The sequence below is a fragment of the Notechis scutatus genome, chromosome 9 (genome assembly GCF_049901735.1).
Source record: "Notechis scutatus isolate UNSWTSFEM ecotype Mainland chromosome 9, rNotScu1.2, whole genome shotgun sequence".
In the NCBI taxonomy this organism is placed as follows: Eukaryota; Metazoa; Chordata; class Lepidosauria; order Squamata; family Elapidae; genus Notechis; species Notechis scutatus.
The window spans coordinates 13,592,240-13,609,063 of record NC_142017.1 but is presented as its reverse complement, the minus strand read 5'-3'; positions in this window follow the sequence as shown (position 1 = coordinate 13,609,063).

Here is a 16,824-nt window from a genome sequence, read left to right as displayed (position 1 = left end):
TTAATCTTGTCATTTAGTTTTATCTTTATCCTGTTTTTCTTCTTCATGAAGTTTGTTCTCCTGCTTTCTTTTAATTTCAGCATATAGTTTGTAAGTCATGAGTTTAGAGTCTCAAAAATCACACACACACACACACACACACACAAACCACATATCAATAAGCCATCAAGATAAATTGTGATTGATAGTCCAATCTCCTATCAATTTGTTCAATTCATTTTTAAAGTGTGTAAATTGGAATGCACACCATATCAAATGGCAGTGAATTTCACAGTTGAAACACAGAGCCTTAAATTTTGTTCGGTCCCAAATTTCCTTATTTCTCATTTTTATATATGTTACCAAGCAGTCATACCTTGAAAAAGAGAGAAAACCACACATTTCTTAATTTTCCATAGTCTGTATGATTTTGCATAAATTTATTATGTCTAACTTTAGTCATCTTTGCTTCATCTTGAAAAGTCCAAATTCTTCAGTTTATAAAAGCCATTCCAGCTTCTTCATTATCCTTCTTGCCTTTTTTCCACATCTTCCTTCAAAGAGGTACCTAAGTACCAGCTGAGAGGAAGAAAAAGTTGGACACAGAGAAATATAAGTGGATATCACATTGCAGAAAATTGGATAGCTAGTTTTGCAACGATTCAGCAGCAGTGATAATTCTTACTTTGATTGCATTTTTATGTTTTTCTTTCTCAATTGAATACAATAATTATGGACGCAATAACCCACAAAAGGCACATAGAAATGACATATATCAGAATACATATGTACAATGTACAGACCTACATTTCATTAATCTTGTCAATTATTTCTTTAGTAGACACGTAGTTCAGCAAAATCAGGATACATTTCTTCTATTGAAATATCTGCAGATTCTTATTTTATTTTTCTTTATTTTAGATGTGATGCTTGATTAACTGCATTTTGTTGATTATTTTTGATGTATTGTGGACGCTATTCCTTCCTTCCTCTCTTCCTCTCTTTCTTCTTCCCTCCCGCCCACCCTGTCCCTTCCTTCTTTCCTTTCTCCCTTTCTCCCTTCTTTCCTTCCTTTCTTCCCTTCCTCCCTTCTTCCCTTCCTCCCTGTCCTTCCCTTCCTTCTTTCCTTCGTCCGTCCGTCCGTCTGTCCCTCCGTCCTTTCTTCCTTCCTTCTTTCCTCGATCCCTCTGTCCTTTCTTTCTTTCCTCCCTCTGTCCCTTCTTCTTTCCTTCCTCTCTTCCTTCCTCCCTCCCCTTCTTTCCTTCCTTTCTTCCTCTCTTTCCCCCTTCTTCTCTCCCTCCCTCTGTCCCTCTTCCCTTCCTCCCTCTGTCCCTTCCTTCCTTTCTTCCTCCATCCCTTCCTACTTTCTTATATCGTTCCCTTTGTCCTTCCTTCCTACCTTCCTTCCTGCCTTCTTTCCTCTCACCCTCCTTCCTCAGATTGACTTTTAAAAGCTACAGTTGTATCTGCATAAACACAGGGTGTACATTTTTAAAAAACAACTAAATGTACAAAATTGGGCTCGATAATCAAACAGGACATCTCTTACTTACAACTTGTGAAAAATAGAACTGTCAAAAAAAAATCCCAGTCATTAGGATATTAATGATTAGTTTTCTTTTAATAAAGTCACATTCGTTTAGAAAACAATGCATGTTCTCCTTTGTTGGCTTTCTAGTTATTTCCAGGTGAAGGCGTATCAATCACAAAAGAAAATTTGATTTTGTTTACCATGAATTTTTAATCTGCTTTTAGAGGTGTCTGCTAGTAGCTACCATAATTCACCATGCAGGCTGCGGAGCTTACCTCCCTTAGCATTCAGCACTGACACTGTGGTTTGCTTTTGATAGCAATTCCTAAGAGTCATACCTTTTATACATTTCTTCCCTTTATTTTTGATTTGAACAGTGTCATACATCAGGCCAAGTTCTATACACTATTGACAAAATGAAGGGCTCTATAGACCCACATGAAAGAAAAGGCTTATGCTTAAATTCATTTGAAGTCGGCTTATTCCTTTGCTTTGTCAAAAGCACAACTTGAATTGGAATAAAGAACGTTTCCTCTTTAGGTACAATTACCTGGTCATCTATCTTACTTCACTTTGAAGAACAAAACAAAACAGATTTTTAGATTGGAGCTTTATTAATTATTGTGTATTTACTTTAAAGACATATTTTGTTAAGATAAATAGGCTGCAGTTTTTTTTTTTCTCTGTGGGATGAATTGTGCCTCTTGGAGGTTTCCCAGAGAATACAGGAATGGAAGCTTCACAGTGTTGAAATTAAACATGAACTTGGAAAAACTTGAAAATACAGTATAATAAAGGATGGGCCTGGTTAGAGATTTGATCAGGGTTTTGTACAATTTGTACAAAAAGTACATATGTACAAATGTACAGTAAAGAGTGGCTTTTTTCCTGGAACTACTGAGCATCAGGCCCTGGCAGCTTGTTGCGACCCAAACCCTTTTCCAGTAAAACAAACACGAACCATTGGGAACAGAAACCTTTTAATGATTCTTATGAATCTCCAGTTAAAAGGCTGCTGCAAACTAATTAACTTTGATAAGCACAAGTTTTGCCAAAACTGTGCTAGTCTGCCAAGAATAACAGATAAGAAATATTTCACAACACAAGAGTCTTCAAATACCAACTTAAGATACTGTAATGTCCACGAGGCTGAGTTTCAAAATGTCTTTGCTTCCTACAAAGAATGTTTGCTTCACAGCTGGCTTTTATCTTCTTGAAGGAGGCGCCATTACCTCACAGCCTTACTCCTGTGTCACCCATGCTGTTGCAGCTGCTCTTTCCTGTGTGCAATCCTGTGTGCATGCGCACTTGACACAGGCTCCTCGGGAACCTCCTCATCGCTGCTGCCAGCCCCCACAATCTCTGAAGGCAGCTGTCCACTCCCTAATGGTGCTCTCCTCAGCCGTCTGCACCTGCTGCTGGCTAACCACAACAAAGCTGCTAAAGCTAATGTACATAGTTATCAAAGGGCAAAAGTTCATGAGTTCATTTCCCAGGAGAAGATTTGAAATCCTTCGAACAAGGGTGTCAAACTTGATTTCATTGAGGGCTGCATCAGGGTTGTGTTTGACCTCAAGGGAGGGCGGGGCATGGCCAGGGTGGGTGTAGCCAGCTTGACATCACTCATGTTGGAGGAGCCTGTGATTGCCTGTGCAATCTGCCAGAAAAAAACAGGCTACCGAGGGTCTCATGCGGCCCTCCCAAGCTCCATTTTTGCTGGCAGAGGCACTGCAGGCCAGTCCTTTGCTGTTTCCAGAATGGCCCATGGGCCAGATCTTAGCTGGTTCTAGCCCGTGGGCCTTGAGCTTGACACCCTGCCTTAAAATAACACAGAATTAGCTATATCTGATGAGTCCAAAATTGGATTTGAACCCCACCTCATGGGGGGTCACTGTAATTGAAAATACTACCCAGGCCACATGGTGTAAAAATAGGTTCAGGGTGGTATGAATCCCAATATTTACAGCACAATGCAGGATGAGCCTAAAAGCTTTAGGCTCATCAGAAATAATTTCTTCTATTAGAGTCATATATTTAAAAAAAACAACAGTGTAGCAGTATGAAGATACTGGTGCAAAAGAAGATGAAGATGTGCTGGCAGGTTACCAGCATCAGCAGAATGAGTTGAGAGGGACCTCAACTGCTTACTCAAGAAGGAAACCCTATACCCTATATGTCCAGAATCTTAAAACCTCCAGTGAGGAAGCACCTACAATTTTTGAAGGCAAGCCATTCCATTGGTGAATTGTTCTCACTGCTACGAGATTTCTCCTTAATTCTAGGCTGCTTCTCTCCTTGATTAGCTTCCATCCATTTTTTTTCTTGGCTTGCCTTCTGGTACTTTGGTAAACAGATTGGCCCCCTTTCTTCTTTGTGACAGCCTCTCAAATATTGGAACACTGCTCTCATGGCACCCCTAGTCCTTCTTTTCGTTAGACTAGATATACCAATTCCTGCAACCATTCTTCATGTGTTTTAGCCTCCAGCCTCCAGCCCCACTTGCTTTTTTTCTGAACTCTTTACGGGGTGTCTACATCTTTTTTTTTTTAATAATATGGTGACCAAAACTGGATGCAGAATTCTAAGTGTGGTCTTTTTAAGGCTTTTATACATCCTGACTGATTTCTCCTTGTGTGTCTGTGCGTGTGTGTGCACGTGCGTGTGTGTAGAATATTGAAGAAAAGTAGGGGATCGATTGACAGGGCAAAGCTGCAAGTTAAACCATTTTGTGTGACATGGGCTAATCACTACCCTACCAGGCTTAAAGGTATTGTCTTGGTACAGATGCCCTGTATTACTTCTTTCTAAAAAATGCTATTGAAGCTTTCCAACAGTTTTTCAGACAGCAAGAGTAAAAAAAAAAAGAACGATGCAATTTTGTGTTGTTATTAGTCTTTACACAAGACACCGAACAAGAGCTCTTATCCAGAAATTACTTTGGAGAATGTGTATTTTCTGAAAGGAAAATGAAGAATTCAGACTGTGCTTCAGAGGACAAATGGAACGAAATGAATATCACTGTTATCTAATCCCACAGAACTGTCTATAAAATATCACTGTAGTGTTTTTAGGATGTAACCTAGAAATGTATATTGAACTTTATCACATGTGCAAAACAGTCCCATAAGTAGAACTTGGTGATATGCCAAACAGTGAAGGGTTTTAGGACATCTGCTATCGATGCAGAGTTATTTGTTTGCTATTCAGGAAAAGCAAGTCATGATTTAACAATGATAGTAATAACCCTGACAATTAATCAAAAGACAGTTAATCAAAATTCCAACCCTGCTTGGCCACTGTAATCCTCTGCATGATAAAAAAAGAAAAGAAAAGAAATCAGTGGAACTTGAAAGATAATTGAGTGGAACACTCCAGATGTGTTAAATTAACTTCACAGTCATCCTCCTTAAGTCAAAGGTGAACACTTCCTAGCAGCAGTGTCTAAGGGAAGAGGAGAATGACTGGGCAATTGAAGTCCCATGCTTTATATATATTAGTGTAATGTGTGCAAGACATGTTTTTGAAAAGTGTCGGGTTTTAATTACCCAATCATGCCTGCAGATTTGAGATTGTTTCACCTTCTCTTCTTGTGCCGGAATCCCCTGCTTCCTAAGTTTCAAAATCAGGTACAGACTCATCAAGGACACAAGTCTTCTTCATTTGGAAGGACCAAAAATACCAACCCCTTTTTTGGAAATATTTTGGAAAATATTCTATTAGAAAATATAAATCTGAAGTCCTGTCCTGGGCACATCTATCAATATCCATCCCTATTTCCCATTGCTTAGATCAGAGATCTCCAAACTTGGCAACTTTTAGACTTATGGACTTCAACTCCAGCTATGCTGGCTGGAGAATTCTGGGAGTTGAAGTCCACAAGTCTAAAGTTGCCAAGTTTGGGGACCCCTGGCTTAGATGATCAGGATGATTTCCCACCTTCGAACTGAAGCTTAATCCTTTCTCCAATCTCCTTTGTTACCTGAGTTTCTCTATTCTTGGAAGAACTCAAGCTAGATATGTCAATGGAGACAAACAGCTTGGCAACACCTGTTTGAGCTTATGGCTTATCTTTGGTGACTCACACATTGTGGCAGTTTATTCCATAGTAGGGGAACAAAAGGACTTATTTCTCACTATTATTGAGGCAGGGCATCCATTAAGTTTGTTACTACAGATTAGAAGATTATGATCTTTGCTTTTACAACTACTTACATTTGATAAGTAGTTGTGAAACTTTAGAAAAAGAAAAAAAAAGTGATTCCACTATGAGAAGATAATAAAATGACATTAAAGACTTTTGAAAAGGATAACTAATTATTGGCAATGTTAATAGGACAGACTTTTAAAATTTGGAAGGGTACTGACACAAAACTATTGACCTTCGTGTCTTCCCAAGAAGCAGACATTTGCTGTTTAAATAAAAGTCATTAAAGATGTATGACTTGAAAAATCATAATACTTAGGGGAAAATGATCCTGTGTGTCAAATGTGGGATATTGTGGTTAAACAGGGTGGCAAAAACCTTTGCTTTTTGCAATTCTGACAATTAAAGTCTATGGTTTACTTACAACTAAATGAAGAAAGGGGGAATTTCCCTTGCATATTACTGACAGGCATAATTACTTTTGGTATTAATGCTTTAAACCTTAAGAATGTTGAGATCTGTAATTGACACAAATTGTTTAGATATGTGTAATATTTGTTTAGCAAGCAATCTATACCAAGTTAATTAGATAGTATGCTTAATATCTAATTTCCTTTAGTTGTGTGGCTAAATGGTAATTAAATTGCTAAACATTCCTCACAAGTGCAGTGAAATAATAGGAACTGAGTTGCACACTCATTTGTTTCTGCAAATTTGAATTAATTACATGGCAAGTAGATTTATCTTTTATAACTTATACCTCAATAGGTGCTCTTCCAACGATCAATTGGGATTTAATTTCCCTTCAATTGCTTTATTAATTCTCAATTAAATATGGTTGGTACTGTAACAGTTCGTACTAGCAGTTTCTTTAATTACAGATAGATTTTTGCAAAATTAAGCACTTGGCTGAAGGACATCCCGGCTAGACTTCCTTTATACTAAGGTTGTGCAGCGTTTCAATAGGATGATTCAGTTTGATTGATTCAAGTTAAATCACCCCTCGGAAAGAGGTTTCAAACACAATTTTCCCTTTTTAAAAGGCAAGAAAAATAGCCCCATTCCTTTGTTTTGCCTTAAGTCACCTCCAAAGCTAGAAACACCTGGAGGAACTCATCTGAGCCACTTTGCACTGGTCCATTTCTGCTAGAGTATTCTCTGAAAAAAAGGTGATACAAATGTGAATTTATTTAGCTAGTTTCCTTCTTCCAGTGGCGGGTGTGGCATGACTTGGTGGGTGTGGCAGGGGAAGGATATTGTAAACTCTCCATTTCCTTCCCACTCCTGGGGGAAGGTTACTGCAAATCCCATTCCCTCCCCACCCCACGAACCTGCTTTCCAGCTCCGTTCTCCTGTGCAGGGCAACCAAAGAAGACCCAGCTAATCAGCTGGGACTCGGGAGGCAGAGAATAGATGGGGGGGGGGCAGTCAGAGGTGGGGTTTGCCGGTTCTCCCAACTACTCCAAATTTCCGCTACCGGTTCTCCAGAACTGGTCAGAACCTGCTGAATACCACCTCTGCCTTCTTCCCATGCTCTAATTTTTAAAGTTTTGATTAAGTAATCTGTTAAAATAACCAGATCAAATGAAATATAAAATCAAATATTAACACACTTGCGAAGAGAAAGGGAAGCGCTATCAGTACTCCTTCTGAGCTTCACTCGCTGTTTGCTCATACACACTGGGTGTACAATTGCACAGGCAAAGGGATCCACATTTTTTTAAAAAAAAATTATTGATTTTTTTAACACAAACATAAACAAACAAAACATAAAAAGATCAACCTTTCTTCCATGAATATACAAGCAGTGTGTCGGTTGGTTTACAAATTTTTTGTGCATCCATTTCATAGTCATCAATTACAGTTACATAGTATAATAACTCATATTCGCAATCAGAAATTAAATACCCTAGTATCATTATTATTCAATCATTTGACAATAATTCTATTCATTCATATTTTTTGAGGTAACTATAATTTACTTGGTATCATTTTGTAACAATTCATATAATCTTCCCAAATCTATCCTAATTTTTTTTATAGATATACCGTATATGCCGGCGTATAAGATGACCCGGCGTATAAGATGACCCCCCAACATTTCCACTCAAAATATAGTTTGTTATATACTCTCCCCTCTTCCGCACGCCTTCCACTTTTGCACTTTTTTTTTTTTTTTTTAGGCATTTTTGTGCACCGTGGAAACGAATCCCGTGAAGCTGAAAGGAGCAACCAGCCTTCTCCCAGCTCCCAAGGAAACGAGGCTCGCACCGCCCGGGCTCCGCTGAGGTATCCGGCTGGGGCTGTCAGGAGTTGTTACCGCTGGCGCGCTCCGCGCTCAGGCTCCAGTCCTGCGTTTGTTGCCTCGGGAAGGGAAAGGCAAAAAGGAAGAGCCGCGGCGGCGCTTTGCAATGGCAGCAGCGGCTCCTGGTTTTGCCTTTCCCTTCCCGAGGCAACGCGGGACTGGAGCACGCGCGAGCCGCGCCAGTGGTAACAACTCCTGACAGCCCCAGCCGGATACCTCAGCGGAGCTCGGGCGGTGGCCTCGCTTCCTTGGGAGCTGGGAGAAGGCTGGCTGCTCCTTTCGGCTTCACGGGATTCGCTTCCACGGTGCGCAAAAGTGCCTCAGCCACGGGCAGCCGCAGTGCTTCCCAATTACTATTTGCCGGCGTATAAGACGACCCGGCATATAAGACGACCCCCCAATTGGAGGCATGTTTTTCAGGGCAAAAAAGTTGTCTTATACGCCGGCAAATACGGTAGTAAAAAAGAAAAAAAAATACATCTTTATATATTTATTATTTTCTAAGATTCTACATATTTCATTATTGTATTTTATTATCTAACCATTGATTAAAAAGGTCCCAAATTTTATAGAATTGTTTATCCTCTTGCTCTCTAATTTCAAATGTCAATCTACTCATTTCAGCACATTCCAATATTTTCTTAATGGTTTCTTCCTGCAATGGTATTTTCTCATTTTTCCAGTTTTTAGCAAATACAATCCTAGCCGCTGTTAAAACATTTACAATCAGGTATTTCAAATCTTTACTATATGTATCAGGTAAAATTCCCAATAAAAATATCTCTGGTTTCAAATCTATATGTTTTTTTGTCATTTTTTCCAACCACATGTGGATTCTAGTCCAGTATTTTCTAGGATCCGCACAAGTCCACCACATATGGTAATATGAGCCAACTATTCAGGCAAAGATGGCGCAATGTTCAAAACAGCTCTGGGATTTGCTGCTTTGTTTGCCTTATTAGCAGAGTACCGTTGTGATATTACATAGTTGAAGGTCCTCAGTGATCTACTGGTGGCTCATTAGTTTATTAAAAAGATATGTTTTTTATGTTTCTTGCCCAATCCTAATCCCAACGGGACTGATCAGAATAAATTTTAACAGAATAACCGAGTTAGAAGGGACCTTGGAGGCCTTCTAGGCCACGCCCCTGCTCAAGTAGGAACCCTATACCATTTCAGACAAGTGGTTTAAAAGCTTCCAATGCTGGAGAACCCACAACTTCTGAAGGCAAGTCATTCTACTGATTAATTGTAAAATGTCAGAATTGACATTTTGTTTCTACCTGCCTTCCATTGAGGACCTGTATACTGTATGAGCCAAAAAGGGGGCTGTGAAAATATTTACAGACCCCTCACATCCTGGACATAAACTGTTTCAACTCCTATTCTCCTATAAATGATGCTGTAGAGCAGGGATCCCCAACCTTTTCGACGCCGCGGCCCGGTTCCGCGTCAGCTGGCGCCGCGCCCGGTTCCGAGCGTCAGCTGGGCGCCGCCATCTTTTGACGAAAAATCACTTCCGGTGACGTCACGGAGTGATTTTTCGTCAAAACGCATGGCGCTAGCGCTTCCGGTGAGCTTTTTCGGGTAGAAATGGCTTTCTACCCGGAAAAGGTCACGGAAGCTAGCGCCGCCATCTTTTTGACGAAAAATTGCTTTTTTACCAAAAAGATGGCGGTGCCCAGCAACCAGCGGCCCGGTAAGGCTTGTTCCACGGCCCGGTACCGGTCCGCGGACCGGCGGTTGGGGACCCCTGCTGTAGAGCACTGCACACCAGAACAGCTAGACACAAGGACAGTTTTTTCCCAAACGCCATCACTCTGCTAAACAAATAATTCCCTCAACACTGTTCAGCTATTTACAAAGTCTGCACTACTATTACTATTAATCTTCTCATCACTCCTTATCATCCATCCCCTCCCACTTGTGACTGTATGACTGTAACTTTGTCGCTTGTATCCTTATGATTTATATTGACTGTTTCCTAGTATGATTTGATTGCTTATTGTACTCTATGATTATCATTAAGTGTTATATCTTATGATTCTTGACTCTTAACAGATGTATCTTTTTTATGTACACTGAGAGCATATGCACCAAGATAAATTCCTTGTTTGTCCAGTCACACTTGGCCAATAAAGAATTCTGTTCTATTCTATTCTATTCTATTCTATTCTATTCTATTCTATTCTATTCTATTCTATTCTATTCTATTCTACTCTACTCTACTCTACTCTACTCTACTCTACTCTACTCTACTCTACTCTACTCTACTCTACTCACTGTAGAATGATTAATGTCAGAAAAAAATTCTCCTTAGTTCTACATTGGATCGCTCCTTGATTACTTTCCTTGATCTTTCCAGAAGGGCCTGAAGACCTAACACTGCCATCCAGCCTGAGGATCAGACAGTGGTATGGAGCCCATAAAATGGCTGTACTAAATAGGCTGTACTCTCCCAATGGTTGCATTGTCTGGGTGTTTAATCATGTTAACATCTTGCATTGTTTGAAGCCTCTTTTGTTTTGCTTGGTATCTTTTAATTGTAAGCCACCCAGAGTCACAAATGTGAGATATACAAATGTGTTAATGAACTTCATTATTCTTATTATTACAATCAGCATTATTATACTGTAACATCCTATGCATCACACAAACCCTATCATTTATATTTTGGTCTTGTATGTTAAAATATTTATGTTCTGCTCATATTAAACTCATCAAGATGCTGCTTTAAAACACAAAAGCAAACTCTCTTCCACACTAAGAGTTAATCTGTGATTATCTAAATAACAATAGCGTTCCTCCTTATAGCTGTAAGCAATGTTTATACCCTTTAATAAGCATTCAGCTAGACTGAACAAGCTGAGATATCAAATTAATGCAATGTGCTTGATTGCACTGCTGAAGTTGTTCCAATTTAATAAAGACTTCAGCAACAGATGCTTATTTTACTGTTGCTTTCTCCTTGCAATTAATAATTACTACATTCTTTTGTTTGATTTTGATAGATGACTGCCTGATCCTAGTCATTTACTTATGTGGCAGTAGGAAAAAAAAATATCTTCTCATCTTAATATTAAGAGTTTTTCTTTTTAAATATACTGGTGTGCCTATGGTTAACAGTTGTGAGCACTTTTTCTGAATATTATTGTATTTTCTGTATCTCCATTCCTTTTGAACATTTAGATGAAGCATTGGAGATCATGTAATAGCCCATCTTATCAACCTGTTAATGATACTTCCAACATATTTCTAACATTTCAATTGTCTGGATTGTTATTTATGACACTACAAATCTCCCATATGTGCTTGACAGTGAAATCATCATCATCATCATCATCATCATCATCATCATCATCATCATCATCTTCATCATCATCATCTAAATGGAAAAAACTGTCTTTATTGGCTCCAACTTCCAACTTGCAAGCAAAAGACTGTACAGTGATGTTTAAAGGCCTTCCCAATAAAATTTGCTTTGTTCAAAAAGAAATAAAGAATGCAAATTGCATTATTACAGTCATGCCTACTTAGTTAGCTTTCCATAAGCTCGTAAGAACCGAATTGTTTTGGGGAAACTGTGAAAGATGAAATGCTGCCATCAATTATTATTGTTTCATTGTTGCTTGATTTTATTTTTCTTTATATTTTTAATTTTATATCATGGATGCTTAATTGTATTTTATTGCAATTGTTTGTACTTTCGTTCGCCATATGGCTATTGCTATCTGCCAAGCATCTGTTAACACAACTAGGTATCAATCTATATAAATAAATGAAATATGATGATGACAATATCACTCTGTTTTAAAATTTCACTTACAAATTATAAATTACATATAGTTTTAGAAATTTCAAATTCAACAGAGATATTTTTATGACATTTATATATTTTCCTGCATGCTTTATCTAATTTTGACATTTTATGCATTTTTCCATTAAAAATACATGGTTGTGCATGCTTCTCTTTCTCTCTCACTCTATCTTCCTCCCTTCTTTCCCCTGTCCCCTTCCCTCCCTCCCTTTCCCCCCCCCTCTCTCTCTCACACACACACAAATATATATACTGTATTGCTTGTATCTCTCTATCATTTGTTTTAATTGTTAAGGGAATTACTTTTGAAAAGTGTATATTTCTTTTTGTGTACAATGGATTCTCCTTGACATTCAACAATTGGATATTGTATACATATCCTGATCAATTGGATTCTATGTATTATCACTCTGATATATGATTATCCTGATAGTATAAAAAGAAGTTATAGATAAGTTCCATCAGAACATTTATATATTTTATGGGTGATTCAGAAAAGAAATATAATACAATGTCTCTTCTGGTTGATAAGAAGCACTTGAATAAATAAAACTTACACATTAAAATTAGTCCATGCACTGTTCCTATGCTTTGCCTCTTCTTCCAAGTCTCTATGTTTATCTGGCATTAACCTCTGTTCCCTTCCAAAGAAAATGTCTTCAAATCATCTTTGGTTAAACGAGTCAACCCTGAAACTGGAACTGTTAAGATGGACAGAATAACTGTGTGTGTCTTTATGGTGTCCATAAGTGAACTTATAAAATAAAGTCTAATTGATTTGGTTGTAGCCCACCTCTGCACACAGAAGAGATGGATACTTGGTAGGGGCTTGTGAAGGATGGTAAGGCTGATAATGTATCATGTACCTGTTGAAATATATCTGTCAGTGGTCAAGTACAATCTCCAAGTGGTAATTAATAAAAGGCACTTACGAATTTGATGGTTGCATATGCTTCTGAAACACCGTCGTAAACATGGATAACAGATCACAGTGGCTAATCATGGTAGATTATACTGAACTGTAAAACTGGCTAACATTGATGTACACATACATGCACAAACATGTACATTACAGAGAAATAAATAAATTTTGAAAGCATTTTGACAGATGAGCAATTTAAACAAGCCAATTTCAGTTAAATAGTTGTAAAATTTAGAACAATAAATAAAACCTTACTTTGACCATGTTTTGCAAAAGAGACGAGTCGACCTTTAGCTCCATATACATTTTGTTAAATATCAAATTACAAATCTTATGGATTTTCATGTTTTCTTACACTTTGCACAGTGCAACATTTTGGTTATCATTTGAAATTCAGATGATTATGGCTCCATAAACATGCTGATTCATAACAATGCAAAAATATGGAAACAGCCAATATCTTGATTCAGCTCATGATTTACTAGGTTTTTATGATAATTTGTAAGAGGGAAAATTGAATTAACTATACTTGGAGGGAATTTTTATGCTAGATTAAACAGTGAACAGTACATTTAAAGTTTTGCCCTACTTTACAATAGAATATTGCATTTAACCATGAGATTGTACCTGAAGTTAGCAAGGCTTTTAGAATAATAAATATTTTAAGATATGCTTGAAAGGCTATACTTGATGGAATCATTTTTAAATTCACATCCAAGAGAATACATAAGAATAAACTACTGAGATGGCCCCAAGACCATCACTAGAGAAGTTTAAAGCTTCAGTCTGAGCCTTTCAACCCTCAATATTTAGTAGATTATCTTTAGTGCAACCAACACTCTAGTTGCTACTTTTTAGAAGAACAAGAAAAGCTAGGTGAGCTTCAGGAGAAGACATTCTGAATGTATGTTGTCTTAAAAGTTAATGATTTGCCCAGCATTCAGTTTTTCACTTATCTACTAACTTCCTAAATTTGAATATGATGATATCTGTCTCTTCCAATTCTCTCCAACTGGTTTCCAGTTGCAAGATACTTTACAGGTTAAGAAAATTACCTGCATACACATGAGATCCTTGTAGAAGTAAATATAAAGGTAGTGGTTTCCCCTGTGCAGTCATGTCCAACTCTAGGGGGCGGTACTCATCTCTGTTTCTTAGCCAAGGGAGCTGGCATTGTCTGAGGACAGATCCGTGGTCATGTGGCCAGCATGACACTACAGTGAGGCATACGGAACACTGTTACCTTCCCATCAAAATGGTACTGATTTGTCTACTCGCAATTGCATGCTTTTGAACTGCTAAGTAGGCAGGAGCTGAGGTAAATAACGGGAGCTCACCTCATCATGTAGCATCAGGTCTCAAACCTGAGCTGTCAATTTTCCAGCTGACAAGCTCAGCGTCTATAACTGCTGTGCCCTCACTGCCTCTTTTAGAATTAAATATAAGATGCCCTCACCTCTAGTGGCCTATAAGATGCTTCTTTTTTTAAAAAAAAAAAAAATCTGCTCTTCAGTTATGTCCAGGATATACAAGTTTTCTCGGCAATTTTATTTTCTTGGCAATATAGTGATTGGTTGGAGTTTTAGTTCAGTCGAGTATAAAAGAAACCAACATAATGTTATGGTAGGTCTATAAGAAAGAGCTGAGTTTGGAAGACCAGGAGTAAAATAAATACAGGAAGGGCCTATAGGAAAAAAATATATATGCAAACATGTTGCAGTGTCTCTGTGGTATGTGTTTATGTGGGCAAGACTGAGGTTGTTTCTATCTAATTACATTCCCCACCCCACCCCCCAAAAAATCACTTCCTCCATATCTACTCAATGAGATCTTCCAGCAGTAAATGCCAAAAATTGAACCATGCACTATATGTGATTGCACAAATTAGTTGTGATGTGTGAAATCCATGATTGGAATCTTTTTTTGTTTGTTTGTTTTTATGAAATGCATCTTGCCAACCTGCTTCAGAATCAAAGGAAAAACACAGAGACACAATAGGACCATTAACCTAATAGTCTTAGCCTTGGGCTTCCAGGAGAGTATACATGATGACAATGTCCTGCTGACTCCTTTTTTAAAAAAAAAAAATCCCAGCAGGCTCCATTCTTCAGAGTTTTGTAATTAAAAGAACTAAAAAAAAAAAGATTGAGCTTAAAGAAAATGTACTGCTATAGAATTCAAAGATATCCTTAAGCAGCTTGTTGTTTTTTCTGTCTTCCAATATATGTGTTTTGTAATTGGCCACACACATGATAATAACTAATTTGTTAGTCTGATTTAATTTGCAAAATTAATATGTGGCTATTGTTTCCCCCCCACCAAAAAAATTGAGACACCTGCTTTAGATTTAGAAATAATTTAAAAAGCAGTAAGATATGTCCCATTTTAATCCTTTTTAAAAAATCTGATATCCATAACAAAATTCCCAAAGGCATCAATCATGATAGGCAAGCTGCATATGTTCCAGAAAGAGAGAACTGAGTAGGTTCTCTCTAAGCAGGAGATCCTATATTATTCCAGACAAATGGCTGTCTCTTTTTGAAAACTTCCAGTGATGGAACACCCATAATTACTGGAGGTAGGACACTGATTAATTGTTCATAGGAGATGACATTTCTCCTTAGTTCCAGGTAAGATCTCTCTTTAATGGTCTCCCACCCATTACTTCTTGTCTTGTCCTCGGGTGCTTTGGAGAACGGATTGATCCCTTCTTCTCTTTTACTGCCCTTCAAGGACTGGAAGACAGCTATCACATCACCCCGACACCTTATGTTTATTAGACTAGACATATCCAATTTTCTTAATTAATCATACAATTTAGCCTCCAGACTCCTTAACATCCTTGTTGCTGTTCTTTGCATTCTTTTTAGGGTCTCAGCATCTTTTTTTTTTTTAATCGTGGTGATCAGAACAGAATGCAGTATCCCAAGTGTGGTCTCACCAAGGCAGTATGAAGCAATACTGTCATTTCTTGTGATCTTGATGCTATCCCTCTGTTGATGCAACCCAACTTAGTTCTGCTCTTTTGAAGCCTTTACACGAGTGACAGTCCAGAACTGTGCAGATGTGTACAGATGAAAATATATCCATATTAATCCACTCAACATATCTTCCTTTTTATTGTATCTTTTCTTTTTCTTCTCCCTCCCTCCCCCCTCTCCTTCCAAAAGTTATCTCTGAAACAAAACAACGAGGGCAAATAAATCACAAAATAGTAATTGGATTTTTCTCTCTCTCTCTCTCAAGCATCTTAATCTTCCCACTGGAAAGCTGATCTAGTTGCACTTGTCAATTTGCATGTGTCTGGAAGCCGCACACTTGGCAACTAACATTAGATAGTGAATTTTGACACTTAAATGATCTTGCAGACATCTAATATTTCACAGTGACATTTGCTGCCTGAGCTACTTAGACACGCAATATTACTTGTTCATACCAGAATGAAGGAGAAAGGGGAGATCATTTCTAATACAGTTGAAATTTGAGTATATCAAGTGTTTTTATAGGAGCCAGAGTGGACAACTTGGTTATAAGCATCTTGAATGTTTGTGCCTCTCTTGGCAACAATCAGTCGGTCATTGATATGCAGACTGCAAAGAGCTTGTCAAGATTCATGCTAATCACGGCATGCTGAGAAATTCAGTTGTTCTGAACTGTGGCTCAAAGCAGCATATAGCGGCAGATGATGATTAGAACTTGGATTCATCTAGTCTAAGAGTCTCTCTGCAAAGAAAGGAATCAATGGGAAAAAAGGGGGCTTACAGGTCCAAACAAACAAATAAAAATACAACTCAAGGAAACAGATTGCAGGAGCAAATACTCTAGGAATGTGTGAGAAAATATTGTGCCCTTTCAAATTAGATCTGGATACAATGATCTCAACCATATTATTTTTGATTTCCTAGAAATGTGTGCTTGCTTGCTTGTATTTTAAGCAGCCTCCTGCATCTTTCAGATATAAAAACATGTTAAATCAATTAAACGGACTTAATTGCATTTTTAAAATAACTCCCTCGGGGAACTAAGGCTAATAACTTGTAATGGGTTCCATTTGCATTTAATCTGTAGATATTCTAGCACAGGAACCTTTTTTTTTAATATATATTTTTTCAGTTCACCATAATGC